The sequence below is a fragment of the Harpia harpyja genome, chromosome 6 (assembly GCF_026419915.1).
Source record: "Harpia harpyja isolate bHarHar1 chromosome 6, bHarHar1 primary haplotype, whole genome shotgun sequence".
NCBI lineage: Eukaryota > Metazoa > Chordata > Aves > Accipitriformes > Accipitridae > Harpia > Harpia harpyja.
Genome location: NC_068945.1, coordinates 38,437,345 through 38,454,786, shown reverse-complemented (window position 1 = coordinate 38,454,786; position 17,442 = coordinate 38,437,345). Strand labels below are relative to the sequence as shown.

Sequence of the window (17,442 nt, the reverse complement as noted above, 5' to 3'; positions counted from 1 at the left end):
AATACTAAAAATGAAAGTTTTATGATCTTGGTGCAACTGTACTTTATACAACTTCCCTTCTTCATTCCCATTACTAAGAACTGAGTAAAAGAATAACAAAAGATCAAGCCTTTCCCATTGGTATGAGATAGTTTAAGCATGTAAAAAGGAAATGTCAACATCCTTCTGCTCAAGGCACCTTGTATAGAGTTAAGCTGTGTTGCCAGCATCCTAAATCAAAATAGACAATATAGGATAGTCTCATGTAACAACATACATAATACACTTCTTCCCCTGGCAAAGACCAAAGTCATGGCATCATTCATCAGGCTATCAAAGGCATTATTCTGAATTCATAAGTTTCCAGTCATAGCTTTTGGGGATAATTATTTAAGAAAACGCTTACCCGTAGTGAACAAAGTGATAACATTTCCATTTAATTTTTATACAAATAAAACCTGTGAGTTACTAATGTTCAGGCAGTGGGGTAAGTGCATATACTGAGCTAGGCTTTGCAGTTGGAATGTCGATTCTGTTTGCCATAATGCAAGAATTTTTCTTCATTGAGAAGTTCTCAAAGTACTCGGTACTCTTCTCATGGATAAATTTACCATTATACTAGGAGTTGATTAGAGAATGTCAACTAGGAAAGCTACCTGTCTCTTGAATGAGTACAGAATATCTCAAATTAGCTTTATTTAAATATCAGGTTATTTCTAGTTCTTTACGAGTTGCCTACAAAACTTCCACTACAGCTCTGTTGAAAAAAACAGTCATTTTGTATAGAGCCTTAGCTTTTCTAATCTGCCTTCCAGAAGACTACATTAAACATATTCTAGGCTGATGAGTGCAGCTGTTTGGCTGACTGTTGAGATCCCATATTTAAGAAGTTAGAATATACTTGCTAAGACATCTACATTGTTTCCGTGTTACTTGACATGGCCTTTCCAAGTGGATTTACATAAACGCGTTTAATCAGCTGACAGGAGTGAAGGCAAGTACCGTTTTGCCTTCAAAAGGATACTTGCAAAATGGTACTTGCAGCTGGTTGCCTTCTTTCTGCAAAATCCCAGTGTGTGTAGCTTCAGCCCCCAAACTAGGACATGAGAAGTGGATGGGCTTTATGCTAGACCTCTGTAAAGCTTGATTTTAATCTTTGGTTTGTATTAAAGGAAGTCTGGTTCTGAGTTAATATTTGAGATAGAGCAGATGCATGTAAAGAGATGTGATAGGAACAACACTAGGTAAACCTCTCGTGAAACAGCGGTTCACTCTTGTGCCTAGAGAGGGTAAAAATATCATAGTTCTTAAACCGATGAGGTCAAGGCTACATATAAAGAGCAAGAAGAGGCGGCTGTATTTAAATCAGGTTCATTCTATGAAAAGATCCTGATTCAGTTTAAATGTATTGCTAATTTTTTTACATTGCTGTCTTGAGGAGAGGGAGTGAGGAGTTTATTTCAGTTAGGGCAAGATCTGGATTTGTGATTATGCTTTTTACTGGAAGCTACTATCTTCACCCTTTTTCCTCTTCTTTATTGCTGTAACTATTTTTTCTTAGCTGTGGCTTTTAAAAGTACACATGGAATTGAGTTGAGCTATAGAGTAATTAATTCAGACTGTTTTAGGCCACTGTGTGTATAAATTCACAAGATGCCATGTATTGAATCCTTTCGAACGAAACTCTTTGATCCTCAGTGTTGGAAGTGCTGCACTGTGTATCAGGCACTAATTAGGAATTTGCTCTCCCTTCTAAACCACTTTAAAATCTGCAGATGCAACAGTTTTATCGCTCTAGCTGTAATTAGTTTTTAGTTACTTCAAAAAAAAAAATTAGCAGTTTGCAGGGAATCCTAACTATTGTGGATGTGTTCCTACAGCACTGTATATAAAGTAAAACTATTTTCAGGAAGTTTATTGAGGCATTAGATGTGGAATCCCACATGATACTTTAACAGAAGAAAATGGAATAAGGACAACTGTAGAGGAATCAGGACTGGCTAAATAAGGAAAAGGAATTTTAAATTAAGGGGGTTTATTGATAGGGAGCAGAAGGATCAGTGTTGGGTCAAATACTAGCATATTTTAAGTATTCATTTGGATGGATTGAAGAACATGGTAATTCTCTTCACAGGTGGATCTAGGAGGGATCATGAATATTTTGAACAATAGGATTTCAGTGCAGCATGGATTTGAGAAGAAAATAGGCTAGAATGAAAAAAGTGCCTCTGAAGAATAAAAATGTAAAATTAACAATGGGAGAAGGAATACTCTAATGCGGAACATCACGTTAAAGGAATCCAGCTTTGAAGAAGTACCCTTGGGAATGCTGTGCAGTTATCCAGTTAACAAACTGGAATTGAGTCAGCAGTCGCAGCTACAAAAATAACTATGTGTATCAATGTACCAGGGGAATTCCTTGGCCAGGAAAATGTGAACAAACCTGAAAAAAAAGAGATATCAATGTGAATTTTGAATCGAGAAGAGGAAATTGCAAGAAGATAGTAGATAAGCATTCCAGGTTACTCATGAATTCAGAGAAGACAACAAGGTTTGTCTGCCCAGATGAGTATTACCACTTGAAAATGTGCCAGGTTTGCATCCTGGAAAGAAAATTGGGAAGTTCATGCTTTTGTTTAGAAAGTGATAATGTCGAATCTTTGCAAAATTGACATAATACCCAAGGGCTCTGATTTTGAAAGGCAGGAAGAAAGAGTCCAGACCAGGAAATGAAAAGGTAAAGACATAAAATAATCTCCTTTTATGCAAAGTCAGAAAGAGAAAAAGTCTTTAAGGTCATCTCTTAGTTTCTAATTATCTATGCAGAAGGAGATCTTAATTGAAGGAGGTTTCATTACCAAAGGAAAGAAAATAAAACTTTTAGATGTTGAAGGCTGATCACTGATTTTAGGATATTTCCTGTCAGTGTCCATTCCAGCAGTGATATGAAGATACTGATTCTGTTGCACAAGGCACAGGCAGCAGCAGTTGAATGTAATTATAGTTTTGGTCACTGCTATTAGAGAAAGAGATATTCAGACTAAAACAGATGCAAAGAAGGGCTGCCAAAGGGAAGATTAAGAGAGCATGGTTTGTTTCATCTAACAAAACAAGGGCTGGAAGGAGGGTACATGCTGCTGTTTAAAAATACTTCAGGAAGAAAAAGATAGTCAGCTAAAGGACAGTGCTTGCATAAAACCAAAGGTGCTCAAACTGACCAGAAATAAATTTAGCCAGAAAGTAAAAAGGTGCTAAAGCCCCCAGGAGCAAGATTACAGAACAGCTGTACAAAGAATTAACAGAGCAAAAGAAACTGTTTTAGTCTAAGTTTCAGAAGCTGTGCTCGTGAATGAATGGGGTTCTATAATGCACTATGAGAATGGCTACCAGTCTCCATGGCCAATGGAATCCCTTCTAACCTATGTGGCAGGTAAGAACTCGTTAACCCCTTATATGTAACAGAATCCAGAGGCTTATGGAAGCTTCTAACAGCTCCTTCTCATTAGGCCTAATAGATAAGGGTTATGTCTTGTCTTTGATCCGTCACTTACAGAGCATTTCATTTATTTTGCTTTCCTTGCCTAGCTGGTAAAGGGAGCTGATAGAGACTGAAGTAATACAAGACACATGACAGGTGAAGGAAAAATCTGGTGCGTGCTTACTACTCATTGGCACCGTTAATTTTTCATTGGATAATAAAATACTTACATGCTGCTGGGTCAACAAATAGTGCTGATTTTCTTCCATTAAAAGATTGTTCTCAAAATGACAAGTATTAAACAGAAACATCATCTGTTGCAGGAGAGGCTGTTAAGGCTTCCTCTTTCTGCTTAAGGAGTGCACTCCCAGGCACAGCTGTGACAAAAAGCCATAGTCTTACACTCAAAGACATAAGGCAAGAAGGCAAAATGACTTTTGCTTTTTTTTTTTTTTTTTTTTGCACTGTTGCCTAAAAAGTGAGTCAAATTTTCAGACCTTGCAGAACTGGTCTATTTGAGGGACAGTTTGGTGCTAGAAGTAAGGTATATTCTTAGTGTAAGCATATTCATTTACAAAGAGAAATAAGCATGCCAAATGCCTCTCCCTCAAACTCTGTAGGAACAAGATGAGTAGGCTCTTCCCTTGCTCCAGCCACACGTCACTGGGGTGTGAGCTCAAGGGGCTGCTCCCCCCGATTCCCCCGATTGCTGCTCAGCCGCCTCGCTCCCAGACCCGCAGTCACGTATGCCCCTGGTACGTACCGGTGAATTCCAGTGTGCCACCTGGTCCAGTACTTTCCTGACGGGCTTCACTCTTTGCAGCTACTCATGTAACAAGAACCGTCTTTTTTTAATTGTTCTTTCTTCAAGATTTAACAAGGACAATTCTATTTTTTATTTTAATAAAATCAGCAGACTTCAGTGAGGGGGAACCACTAGCAATTTTCAGCATAATATAAAAATTAAACAAGCACTGAAACCCTCCAGTACTTATATCCCTGATAATGCATGTTCAATCTTCAGTAGCAATGCAATTTTGCTTTTTATTTATGATTTCATTTAATTTATTGGTTTCTCATAACAATATCATCAACGGCTATTTCACCATGTAATTGCAATAGCATAAAAAATACACAGTAGCATTTTGAAATCTTTACCTTTCAGGAAGAAGCTGTAATACAGCATTTTCATGTAAAACCACAGAGACAACCTGGACAGATTACTAATACCATTAAAGTGCAATGCCAAGTTCCACAAGCTTATGATTTTAGCATTTAAAAGCTTTTTTTAATTTTCACAAACCTTGTAAACTGGAAAAGGAACAGCTTTCTGCGGTCACACCATTATTTTATAATTTAATAAGGTAGTAATAATCACAGTAATATCACAGGGAAACAGTCTTCCAGAATGTCTCAAAATTTTGATAGCAAACCCCCAAAAGTAATTTCTTAACATTTTGGTTTGTGTCCACTATGAGGCATAATTTCAGCAAAACTGCTGTTCCATGCTTCCTCGCTGGCTGCTCTGTAGAAATCAGAAATACGTTCCATTCCTGTCCTTTTGTACACCTCATTCAAATATATTTTCAGGCAGGCAAGTCAGGCAGTCACGGAATGCCTGACCTTGAAACGACAAGACCAATATTGTAAAGAAAAAAAAGCAGAAATGTTGGCGAGTTTAAAAGCTGAGTAGGGAGTATTTCTATCCTCCTACAAGGAAAGGCAGATATCTCAGGTACTGCTTAAAATGTGGAGTCAAAGGACAAAACCATTGGCACTACTAAATCTGACTTCAAAGCATTACTTTACAAAGGCCACTAAGACATAAGCATGTCATAACTTCAAAACTTGAGCATTGTGTCTGTTCTAGCTGGTTTATTTCTTGCTGAATACTAGATTTAAAGCCATCATCAAGCAAGTCTGAACAATACTTAGACAAATCTGGGTATCAATACAGCAGGAAAGACTATTATTTCTATAGCAGACTGAGTTTTAAATAATTTGCACTAGATATGTCATAAATCCTTGGGAAGAGCTACAGATCAGTAAGGAAAGCTTAGATGAGATTGTCAGGAAGCAAGTGTGCTCTGGACAGCTGTTTATTGCGTGGGTTCATATATATATATATAAATGGTTGCGTATATTAGAGATAGTAAAGAAAAAAGCAAGACAAAATACTTCCAGCATGATGCTGTTCCTGTGTATTTTATGTCTGCCCTGTAAAGTGCATTCACTTCAGATTGTCTTTGAGAAAAGGAAAGCTTTTCCTCATCCATTATGCAGGACTCGGTGCACTGCAGCCTCTCAGGTAAACATCATCTCTTTTCAAACCAATACATTTACAGCAGGCGCATCATAATTCAACTTAAATACTGTTAAAAAAAGAGATTAGTTTCCAGAACTGAATATATCCAGCATGTGTTAGATCAAAACTGAGGGGTTGCTACCCTCTTTTGTCAGCAACTGATACGAGTTGGTGGGCAGGGACTGTCGCAGCGGCACACCCGGGAAGCAGCGTTACTTCCATGCAGTTTCTGCTGCGTGGCCACTCGGTCACTCTGCAAATGGCCCCTGCTGGCATGGGAGACTGCGGCAGCCGTACGCGGGCAGCAATCGGTTATTCAACAGATATTCTCTTCCTCCACGTGAGAGTTGTAGCTGCTTTGTTGTAGCCACTAGTCACTCTGACCAGTCAGGCCTTTACAAAATTAAACCACACGCAAGAAGATACTTCTCTTTCCTTCTGGAGATAATGAGGAAGAAGACTTAAATCATTAACTGTCCAGGACACAATGCCTTTGCTTTCCTCCCTCACAATAGCTACTTGTAAAGAAGCAGCTTTTGCGGCCAGGCCTCAGAAAACAATACTCCATAGTCACAATAGCCCACAGTCAGCTCAAAGTCACTAAAAGCACTGCAAAGGACTATTTCTCAGGTCCCTGAAATACTTTGAAATGTCTGATTTCCAGTTGGGTGTAGACTGCCTAACCCTAAAGGCACTGTGAAAGACCGGCAATGTCAAGAGGTCCCTCTGCAGAGGGTCCCCATGGTAAGTTCCCCATTGCAAAGATACTTCAGAGGTGTGGAGTCCCCAGAGCAAATAAACTCCACCGAGGTACCTTGTTCTGGTAACCTCTTCTATCAAGAGCATCCTTGACAGACCTGGTATCAAGAAGTGCCCAGCTGACATATAGGGGTGTTTGTGACATGGGCAGAGAGTTATTCTTAGCAGGGAGCTGGTGCCAAGCCTTCTCCTTTCTGCCTGGGACAGTTCCTCGAAAGAAGACTCCCATGCCAACCTTCTGTGCCGGAGAAATCTACTGTACAGTGAGAAAATAAAGTTTCCAAGCTAGATTCAGTGTTGGGCTGAGGGGTGTTAGAGCAGGTTTTCAGGCGTGTGAGGAAGCGAGCATGTTTCCTAAACAAGCCAAACGGTAAGCATGGGTGCTGCTCTGCTAATCCTACAAGCCACTTGTATGACTTTTGGTTGTCATCATGGGGTGATGTGGGAACAGGCAGGCTGCTGTTCCAAATGTCAAGTTTTCTATTGTGTGAGAGGGCACGCTCCTGTTGGTGGTGGAAAAACATAATTGGTCCCCACATGTGCCTATGCTGCCATGCTTTTGCAGAGACGTGCCATCTATGTGGGCAAAAGCATGCGTCATGGAGGTGGCACAGAATACGCGCTGGAAGTCTCAGATCACTGCAGACCTCATGAGGAGGTGATCGGGATGGTAGTGGAAGAGTCCTTGCGGAACATGGCTCCCGGACATCAGGTGGGTCTTTCTCAAGAGTCCCAAAGCATTATGGGTGCTGCCAGAGGCATGCTAAGGGAAGACAACAAAGGAATCTCAAACTACGTAAAGCAGACCCAAAGCCTGTACAAAGTAGCAAACAGAACTTCTAATTAGGTGCTCAGAAGTATGTACTTTTTTATCATGACAGTTCTTGGACAGCTTTTCTTCCCTAGTTACCTAAAAAGAAACAAGAATAAAGAGCTTCTTCAGAAGGTAAGTCACCCTGTCAGACTGTATTTGTAAAAACAAACACATTGCATCTCATAAACTCCTTCTCCACAACAGTAAACAGCAGATTAGAAAATGATTGAATGTAGTTGATTTTCTAATCTGATGCAGACATGCTCAAATAGCTTTATAGAGACATAGCACTGCAGCCTTCATTTAGCTTGAATTAAACAACACCTGCTACAGCTAGTCTGTATTTTAGTGTTAGCCTCTTGTCGGCATTCACCTACTGTGAAGGTCAACAAATCGAACCACAGAAGGCTCAATGTTAGTACCTTACATCTTTGAGCTTTTATTCCAGTATATGTGTCAGAGCTGTGTATCTCTAATCTCTACACCTATGTCTCTATCATTACTAAAACAAGATGCCACAGTAGATGGTGGCAGGTAGTCAGCTGTGCACGCAGCTGCATCTACTCTTCCACATCTGTGAAGGTGTCTAGGATTTCATAGTTTTGCTCAGACAAGTCATCTTGCCTTATTCTCATCTTGCTTTCAAGGTCTAGAAGAATAGCTGTTGTGAATCAAGGTCTAGGTTTACTTCCCTAGGGACAAAAGGTATGATGGCATTTCTATATGAGTTCCTACCTGAGTACTGCTTCAAGATCTTCCCTTTCTCTTTCCCAGAAAAGATCAATTTTTTTCTATGTCATTCCACATTCTGAAGAACTCTTTTTAAGCTCTGCCCTGTGGACTTGTCTATGCCTGGTTTGACTTCTGACGCCCCTGTACCTCTAATGCTGTGTTTTAAAGTACTGTCTTTAATGATCACATGCCTAATTTTGAAACCTAATGTTGCTGTTATAAGCCATTTAACATTTTTTTATAGAACAGTCTTTGTGCTCATCTATTTCTCTGTTTATTTCTGGACATGAGTGTACTTGCCTAAGATAGCTCTCTCCATGTTACTTGTTGAATTTGTGCCATAGAACAAAGAATGATAAAAGTGTTACAGCAAAGAAAGCAATAGCCTTGTCTCTCCTGCTCAAAAATGTCAGTGTTACAGCATTTCTAAACCTTTGAGCGGAGAACAAATGTTTCTCAGAACAACAGATGATCGGAGAAATGAGAAAATCATTATTACATAGCTAAAATAACAGATCATAGATGGTGCCAAGGGATTGATTTTGGGTATGGTAGAAGGTTCCTCCCTAATCACAACAAAAAAAATAAATTCAAAACATAAGTGGAGCTTAGCAGAAAAAGTTTTATGTCAAAGGTAATATATATACCATGTTTTTAAGAGAAATCTACATGACAGATGAATCTATTTGGCCTGAAGGCACAGATTGAAACAGTAAGCCACAACTTCATTTGTGTATTGATTACAGATATGCAAATTACTATTGAATGTGCTAAATAAAATGGTTATTTAGCATATTTAAATATGTAAGGGAATTCAGACTTAAAGCTGTTTCTGTGATCCATGGTAGTGGAAAACAGAAAAACAGCAAACAGGTGCCTGCACACATGTAGGAAAAGCCTGGATGTATTCACACCCGGTTAGAAGTTCCCTGTAAGGAGTACAGGTATTCTCCTGGCTCCATTTTAGGGACCATATTAGATTAAAAAGTCAGGGAATCAGTCCCATAGATCCAGAGGTTTCCACCGCCTCGCCTAAGGTTGGTTGACCCACATTGCCTCCAGCTGTGGGCATCAGAGTCCACCAGCTACACCTGTGAGGACTAGCACCAGCCTACCGACCACATTGCTTGTCACCAGTTGGGATTTACAGCACCAAGGAGCAACAAAACTACATGCTTTACCTTTTTAGGCTTGCTTCCACTCTGCCTTTGTTATTAAAGAAATGAAAAATTCGGTTGGTATTAGTTTGAGTAAACCAGGAAAACTTCTTTGCACCGCTGTTGGTGAGGAAATACTGCAGTCTGTGCTCTGTCACTTCAGCCATCTGATTTGAGGGCATACAGCTGGGAACTACACTAATTGCTTCTGCAAGTTTTCAAAATATTCAAGGGAACTCCTGAGCTGAGGAAACTGCTGTACTCTTGTAGCAGTTGGCATTGCAGCAAGCAGGGGAGTGGGTTCCAGCACCAGAGGAGGTGAGTGATTATACTTCAAATGTGAGCCCTGCCTGAGCACTTTGGAAGGAGTAAGGGTAGTTATGGAATGAAAGACTGACAGCCTTAGGAACGCAAACTGGAAAAGGGCTCACTTCCAGTGAGAGGAAAGTGTGAACACCAGGGATCATACACCATTAACTAAGGTTTTTCATGTGTTTGAGTGACATACAGCACATAGATGGAAGATACCCAAACTTCATGGTAATTGCTGTATGTGATACTAGCTCTTTCAGCAAACTGTAAATAGAGAGAGAAGACTCATTTCCAGTATTATTCTCAGAAATTGTGTCACTTTCCTTCAGTTTGTGAAAGGAAAATTATATGCTCTTGCCAGAAAAGAATGGGAAAATAACAAAGCTCAGGGACTATGCAGCAAAGGGCAGGGGGTTAGGGGAGATAAAGCAGAAGAGGACACAGCAAAGCATTCAGTTGCTTTACTGAGAAGTGCTATGCTGGTATACCATGAATTGAAAACGGTTAAGCAAAACACAAAATCACAGGCAGAAACTCATCTGCTAGAGACAGAATGGTAAAACTAAATAGATCTGCTTGCTGTTTATGTATCAGTGCAATTTCCTCTTAGGAATGAGGGGATAAAAGAAAGGTATTCCTTCTGTTTATGCTGAGGATCCCACCTGCACATGCAACAGGACCTTTGCAAATTTGCTGCACCTCAATTAAATCTCAAAAGCATGGGGGAAATTATTTCCAACAGAATGTCACCTGCCAGCATTTGGAACATCTCAGCATCTCTTCATTTTAAAACTCCTTTCTTTTGTTAAATGTGTATATATTGCATTTCTTGCAATGCACAAACACATTGGTTTTAATTCATTTATTGTGTTCCACATTAAATGTTTTCAGTAATTTTTTTTCTGAGTCCTTTGACATATTTGATTCACCTGGGGCAGATTTCTTGAACTCCTCTAAATGCTCAATTCACACCTAGAGGTCATCACAACTAGAATGTTCCCAGGGGAACTCGCCTCCTCTTCCAGGCTTCCCAAAGGGCTAGTGATTAGCTACTGCGGTGACCATCAACCACATCTTCCAAACACCATTTGGTGCTTGGTCTATGACAGAGCCTATGAATTATTAACTAACCTCACTGCCAGTTAAGCTGAGAATACTCACAGACCGCATTACAGTATGCATTGTTATTGAGGTGATGGGCTGCACAGGTATTGCTTTTCCTCCTATGCTGGGTGTTTTGCTTGTGTGAATTTTACATTTCAGGGTCAGAAATAGTTTTTTCTTTGGTATTTTGGACTAACATAAATAAAAACATGAAGTGCAAAACCTTTCACTTAAAGTAATTATAGTTTTCCGGACCTTTAAAAATACGTAATTATCCTGATATGGTGACCAACACAAGAGAATCTTGGAAATGTGTTTGGTTATGCAGAAAAAAAATAAAGCTGATTGTTCACTGTCGCCTGCTTCAGAAAGCTACAAGGATCATGAACTGATGTCTCTCCTCTGAGAACCTAGGAGAGCCAGTCAATTTATCCAGAGATTTTCTCACTTAAACTGCTTCAAGAAATCCAAACATAAGCCATTAGGGCAACAGTGTGTTTGTAATTCAAAACTAATCTCATCCTTAGAAGGTCCAACAGACTTAGAGAACAAGGCATATCTTACGCAAGCAGACTAGAAAAGCCCTTTGGGCGTTTTTCTAGTTCTAAGACTAAAGGATAACTTCAGAAGGACTTGATGTAATTCTTCACCAAAGTTTTCCTCTCCTCCTTCTCAGTTTCCCAGGCAAAACCTTTCCTTGATTCTAAGCCTTGCTATATGTGATCAAAATCCATATTCATGTGTTGGGAAAGGGAGCAGACCTTACTCTTTCACCAACTTTGCTCTTTTTCTCTGTCATCCGAAAAGACTTAAATACATCATGAAGTTCATTCACATTATATATATGCACAATAAACAGGTGCATGAACATTTGGTGGATTGGAATAAAGTTTCAGTAAAGCAAGAATTATAACTCTAATAGCTATTATTAGGCATTTTCCAGAATCTTGGAGTTGCTTCCTAGCTCATTTCCATAATGGAAAACTCCCCACTGAAGACAAACTCTCTTATGAAACACTTAGCTGAAAGATGTAACAGGTTAAATCATAAGGTCAAGCTTGACTTTAATCTCCCGGTTTTGAAAATGGAGCTGCTTAGTATTCAGCACTTTAGAAGTCCCTTGGATAAACTGCCTGGTGTCTGTAGACTTTTGATCTTGTGGAGCAGTTTTTCAAGAACTTGAACCATGAATTAGGCTTGTAAGAGATTTTTAAGTGTTTCAGCCAATCTCTTCTAACGGAAAAATGTGAACTCTAATCATGCACACAAAACGTGTTTGGTGTTTGCAGACAGTTTAATCTGCTGTGGACTTCCTTCCTTTATTTATGTACCAGATAAAACACTGGTCCGGTTGAAATCAGTATCAAATTTCCATTGACTTGAGCCATTTCACCATGCCAAATACAGCTGTCAAAAATAGATGTAGTTTCTGTGATATGCCATGGATCACATTAAATACATTTTTTCTATAATCCTTTCTCTCTCAAGTTTCTGACAAGTTCAAACAGTCCTTTATGTTCCTTGAGATCACCTTCTGAACATGGCCAAAAGTACCGTGGTCTGCATACCTTGGTATCTGTGGATGTTTTAAAAAAGAGTTCACCTCTGTTTTACCTGAAAAACTTGCTCTCTTAAGCATTCTCAGAGCACATCCATCTGATTGATTAAACTTGACACAAACCCAAGATGATGGTAATATCTTCCTGTGATTAGAATTGTCCAGGGTGTGTGAGATGTATGTTTAACTCTTTTTTTCAGCCTTTGCTAACTAGCATCTAAGAAACGGAATATTCCAAAATAAAATGGTGCTGACATCTCTCCTTCCAAAGGTATTTCACTTTGCATGGAATTATGAAATACTCATAGATACAAGAGAGAATGCTCTCATCATTTGTCTAGATACTCAAGCTATCAGGGAGAAAGGGAGGCCAGTTACAAATCTAATTAAAAAAAGAAAGACACAAAAAAGCAGTGAAATATGTGCAAACAGAGGGTTACAACTCAAGTTTCCCCATACATAGGCGAATATATCAATTACAGAGTTTCTGTGTGTTTGTGTGAGATGTATTTTATGTGTGTAATACTACTTTCTCTCAGCGTTTAACTATGCTGTACAAGGTGGAAGAGTGTCAATAGGGTGGATTAAAAACTCTGCCTTCATCCTCAGATTCTCCTAGAAGCTGTTGTAACGTTTGTGCCCTGAGAAGTTAAAGTTTATTAAGCAAGGGAAACAACTGAACACAGACCTCCTACTTCCCTTCTCAGCACTCTAATGATGAAGCTAATGGAAGGTGGGACAGGTGATTGCACCTTGCAGCATCTCCTCTCCATCTGCTCCTCCAAGAACAGGATCCTCTCCTTCCATTTTGCCTTCAAGCATTTAATTCCTGAAGGAAGTTTCAGCCCTGTGAATCTCTGGCAGTGTCTCCCAGCAGCTTGGAATATCTAAAGTCCTAAAAAGGCAAGATTAAAACCATGTGGCTGTCACCAACTGGCTCTTCGCTTAGCCTGCTAGCCAGCTTAGGTGCTAGAAGAACTCTGATTTCTTGTAAGGGAAGCCTAGGTGATAGCTTATGTATCAGGCATGGCAGTACCTAACTGTAGTCACAAATTGTCTTTTGAGAAAACAGTTCTGAGGCCTTAAATTAAGTGTTATTTTTCAATTCTTGATAGCACATCGGAACATTTCTGCGCAGTGTCTTTCCTGTACGATTCTCTTGCTAGCCTAGTTCTCAACATATTTTACATTAAAACACATCCTCTGCCTGGTTCTCTGTGATAGCCAGTTTTGTTACTGTATACCAAGCAGTGCAGCTTTTAACATAAGACATTATCACTTGAGATTTTGATCTTGTCTTTGGTCTCTTTTCTGCTTAGAAATACTCACATTTTATGCTGCTATAGTAAATAAACACTAGCTTCCAAAATTTATTAACCCAGCAGTAAGTGTGTTTACTTTACTGGTATGGTATCAGAAGATCCTCCAAAAGAAATCTGAAATGCCCATAAATAAATTAGATTAAAATTAATCTCAAAAGTTGTTCAGTTTTTGATTGGGAGGGCCCCGTGATCTACTGAATACAATTAGACTAAATTTTATTGACTTTCAATGTATTCAGTGGGGTATTCCTCACCATTTTACTTTGTGTAAAGTACTTTGCATGCTACACCGTGCTCCATTCACCATTGTAAGACCTCAACACAAGTGGAACAGTGGGACAGGGGGATAACTCATGTTAAAATCACACGGGTGGCATTCAGCTGAGTAAATGCAGACTCTTACAATGTAGACATTTACAGCTGAACGAGACACTTGCTGGTTCTGTTACAGTCAATGGAGAGAAACAGGCATTTCTAGGATACAACTCAACTTATCCTAATGTAGACATCTAAAATAGGTTAGATGAATCATACACTAAAAGTGCCTATTTCTGGTTCCCTTTATACTCAGTGGAGAGAGTGACTAGCTCAGATGCAGACATTCACATAGTAGACGTCTAAAGTTAGGTGAGAGGAACAACCCAAGATGTCTTTCCATATCCCTTAAAAATGTATGGTCTAGGAACAAAATGTCGAAGAATTCTCTTCAGCTAACACTAGCCTCCTCCAAGGTATCAGCCCTCTGAATATTTTATTTGGTAACCTCTTCCTAAAAACATTTGCAAATGTCCGGATCATGACTGATACCCATCACAGACAAGTTTTTCATAGCTTTTCCTGTGTCACAATACTGCGATCATGTGTATGTGTATCAATTTTCTGTATCAATTAAATGAATGTGTCGTATACCTGAACAAAAGCTTCCCTAATCAAAGACTACAAAAAAACCTAACAGATTAATATAGAAGAAGGCAGTAGATAGCTAAGTGAATCAAGGTTGATATTAAAGCAACATGAAGACTAAACCACTGCGTTTGGAACTGCCCATCCATGGATATAATTGCAGCAGGTAAAGTGAGGAGAAATGCTACAAAAAGTAGTATGATGACTACAGAAAAGATGCAAGGCAGCAAAGAAGAACTCTGAAAGCTAATATTCCTTCAGCCACACAACTTCTGCTTACCATAATGGCTGCTGTTGTTTTTGCCAACAAGCCCACCTGTTTCTTTTTGCTTGGTGCCACCATCCTACTGCCAGTATGGATGGCACTCATCCACAATAGTGGATGCCATCACCAGCAGAGGTAGCTCCTAGCTCTGTAATAGGCTGTACAAACCTTTGAATTTACTTGTTTAGTGGTAATTATATGTATGCCACCTTTTGGAAAGTTCTGCTTTGTGTTACTGAATGTGTGCATTTGTTTATCTCAGTAATATAAAGAATACAGAGCTTAAATTCTCAGGGGAATCATAAGGGTATAATCATAGCAGCTGCAACATTTCATCCTAATCATACATCAGTAGAGGGTCGCTTCTTACACCCTCCCCGCAACACTGACATCTCTTCATTTCTCTGGTTTCTGTGGTCTAACTTGCACCAAGTGGTTTTCCACTGCCCACTGGTTTATGCTTGTAAAATTTGGTACATTTACCACCCAAATACTAACCAGATCTTTGCTCCTGCATTTTAAGAAAGTTAAACTTTCAACTCGAGTCTTTCCCCTGAAGTGTCCTGCAGTTCTTCAGTCCACCTCCTGAAGGTTTGGCTCACCATGTTCCCCTGGGAATCTGGCAAGGATGCAAACTATAGCTGTCTGAGAAATCATCCTTCTCTCAGCATTTTATACCTGTATTTTCTCAAAGCTAGGAGTGGGTACATGTTCTCCTTATGGAACACAGTATCTTGGAAGCAAAGTCAGGCAATATCCTAACGTTTTAGCCCCCCCTGTTTACACATTGCTGAATGTTTACTATTAGACTGTAGTGTTTTTGTATGTAAATAAATTAGTTGGGAACATGGGAGTTGTATAGCAAAGAAAAATGTAAGCAAACAAACAAAAGTAAAGAACATTTAGGGGTACACAATAAATACAAGCACTTACTTCTCTTTCTTTATAAAAAGGATTTTTCTCCACATCCATCTAATCTTCTTCGCGTATTCAGGTCTCAAACAATAATATCCTGGCCTCAGATTGATAGGAGCTTGAATATCTCCAAAGTCTGAAGCAGTACTGTCTGACTTATTGTTTAACCCTTGGATATTTATATGCATGTGCTCTATCATTTATAGAATCTGTTCTTCATCCAGAGTGTTATTTTTCAGTAGGTCAGCTGTTCAGATTTAACTTGCCAGAGTCGTAATGGGGTTTCTGCAGAGGTGCAGAGTAAGGGCTTTTTGCTCATCTTGGGCATTGCGTTTTGCACTATTAAGTTATCATCACTGTAGAGTTCACCTTGAGAGCTGTTTCCTGAAATGTATAATAAAGAGTTAACCACTAGAAAAGTTGCCACCTTGCAATGCACAAAAGGCTACTCCTAAAATGGCTGATCCAAAAGCAAGTTCAGCAGCGGCAGATAACCACATTTACTACACGTTAAATGTAGACTTGGATTAATTTTGAGCAATACTGAGCATAGCCCACAGAAGCCTCAAAATGGCATTGAAATGCTTTCTAACATTGTGCATTAAATGAACTGCAAGACGTGAAAGGGAGGGTGAGCACTGTGAGCGCTTCTCGATTGAGAGGCGTGTTCAGCGGAAAAGGTTTATTGGAAATAACTCTCATCCGAGACTCTTCTCCGAACGGTCTCATCCAGAGCTTCTCTTTAAGCGATCGCATCTAAGCGTCTGACTTCCTGAACTTGTGAACTGGAAATCTAACCTAATTCAATTTTGCTCTGACTGGTGAAGAACGCGCTGGTACACGCTGTGGGCAGGCCGCTGGCCCTGCTATTTGCGGCAGTCCCCAGTACAACCGGCATGCCGCGGAGGATTCCACCGCCCCCCAGAAGAAGCCGGCAATGCAAGCCTCTGTCTTTGCGAAGTTGGTTTAATTTACTGTATTGTTGTACCCACCACGGCCAAAATTACTGGCTCCGGTCCTGCCAACGCCCGTGTTTGACTACACACGTGAGCTGCGCTACCCAGCTCAATGGGACTATTCTCGAGTGTAAAATAATACCCTCGTCTCCAGTTTGGGGAATAGCTGAAACCATCTATTTAGAGGGGCCACCGCCGGGCTAAAATAATGCGTCTATTTAAAACGCCGCCTTTGCCGGGGCCCGCACCGCTGATGGCGGGGGGGTGCCCCGACGAGCGTTTTGACTTTCCCCGCCCGGGGAGCTGCCGCCGTTGCCCGTCACGGGCGCTGAGGCGGCTCCCGCCGGGCCGCGTCGGTTATCTCCCGGACGCCCCACAAGGGGCGGCGAGACCCGACGCCGCCTTGCAGGTTTCTTCTACCCGGGTGGCGAAGGGAGAGGACAACGAGGGGCGGGCAGCCGCCCCGAAGCGGAGGACGGCTGGGGTTCGCCGCCTTTCCCCGGCGGCGGCCGCGGGGCGGATACCCAAGATGGAGGCCGCCGCCCCGCGCCACCTCAGGTGCGAGACACCCGCGCCGCCGCCGCCGCCAGCCCCGCCCCGCCCCGGCGCCAGCTCCGCCCCGGCGCAGCTCGCGCGCCTTCCCCGCGGGAGCGCGCCCCGCGGTACAGGCGGGGGCGGGGAGGGGGTGCCGGGGAGGTGATAGGCGCGGGAGCGCGCCTGCCTCGGCTCTTCTCGCTGGGCTGCTGAGCGAGGAGGAGGAGGAGGAGGAGGAAGAAGAAGAAGAAGAGGAAGAGCAGCAGCAGCAGCGCGGCCGCGGGTCCCCCTTCAACCCTCTCCCCCCGGGCGGAGGGGCTGCAGCTTCCCGTGAGTACCCGCCTAAGCG

General features: G+C 41.1%; 2 protein-coding genes across 27 annotated transcripts in view; both read left to right on the top strand.

Annotated features, from left to right (window-relative positions):
* PNPLA8 (patatin like phospholipase domain containing 8) overlaps nt 1–13,479 on the top strand; it is a 54,993-nt gene extending 41,514 nt beyond the window's left edge. Inside the window, exons 11-12 of one of the 3 annotated variants that reach the window (XR_008235478.1) lie at nt 2,114–3,409; nt 12,906–13,479. The gene's annotated coding sequence lies outside the window, so the exon portion shown is untranslated. Of the gene's footprint in view, nt 1–2,113; nt 7,427–12,905 lie in introns of those variants that run through there. The other 2 variants (XR_008235477.1, XM_052788930.1) reach the window with 2 other exon arrangements.
* Nucleotides 13,480–17,248: 3,769 nt separating this feature from the next.
* NRCAM (neuronal cell adhesion molecule) overlaps nt 17,249–17,442 on the top strand; it is a 167,605-nt gene continuing 167,411 nt past the window's right edge. For 13 of the 24 annotated variants that reach the window (XM_052789309.1, XM_052789312.1, XM_052789321.1 and 10 more), the window contains exon 1: nt 17,249–17,423. The gene's annotated coding sequence lies outside the window, so the exon portion shown is untranslated. The remainder of the gene's footprint in view (nt 17,424–17,442) is intronic. The other 11 variants (XM_052789337.1, XM_052789338.1, XM_052789336.1 and 8 more) reach the window with 6 other exon arrangements.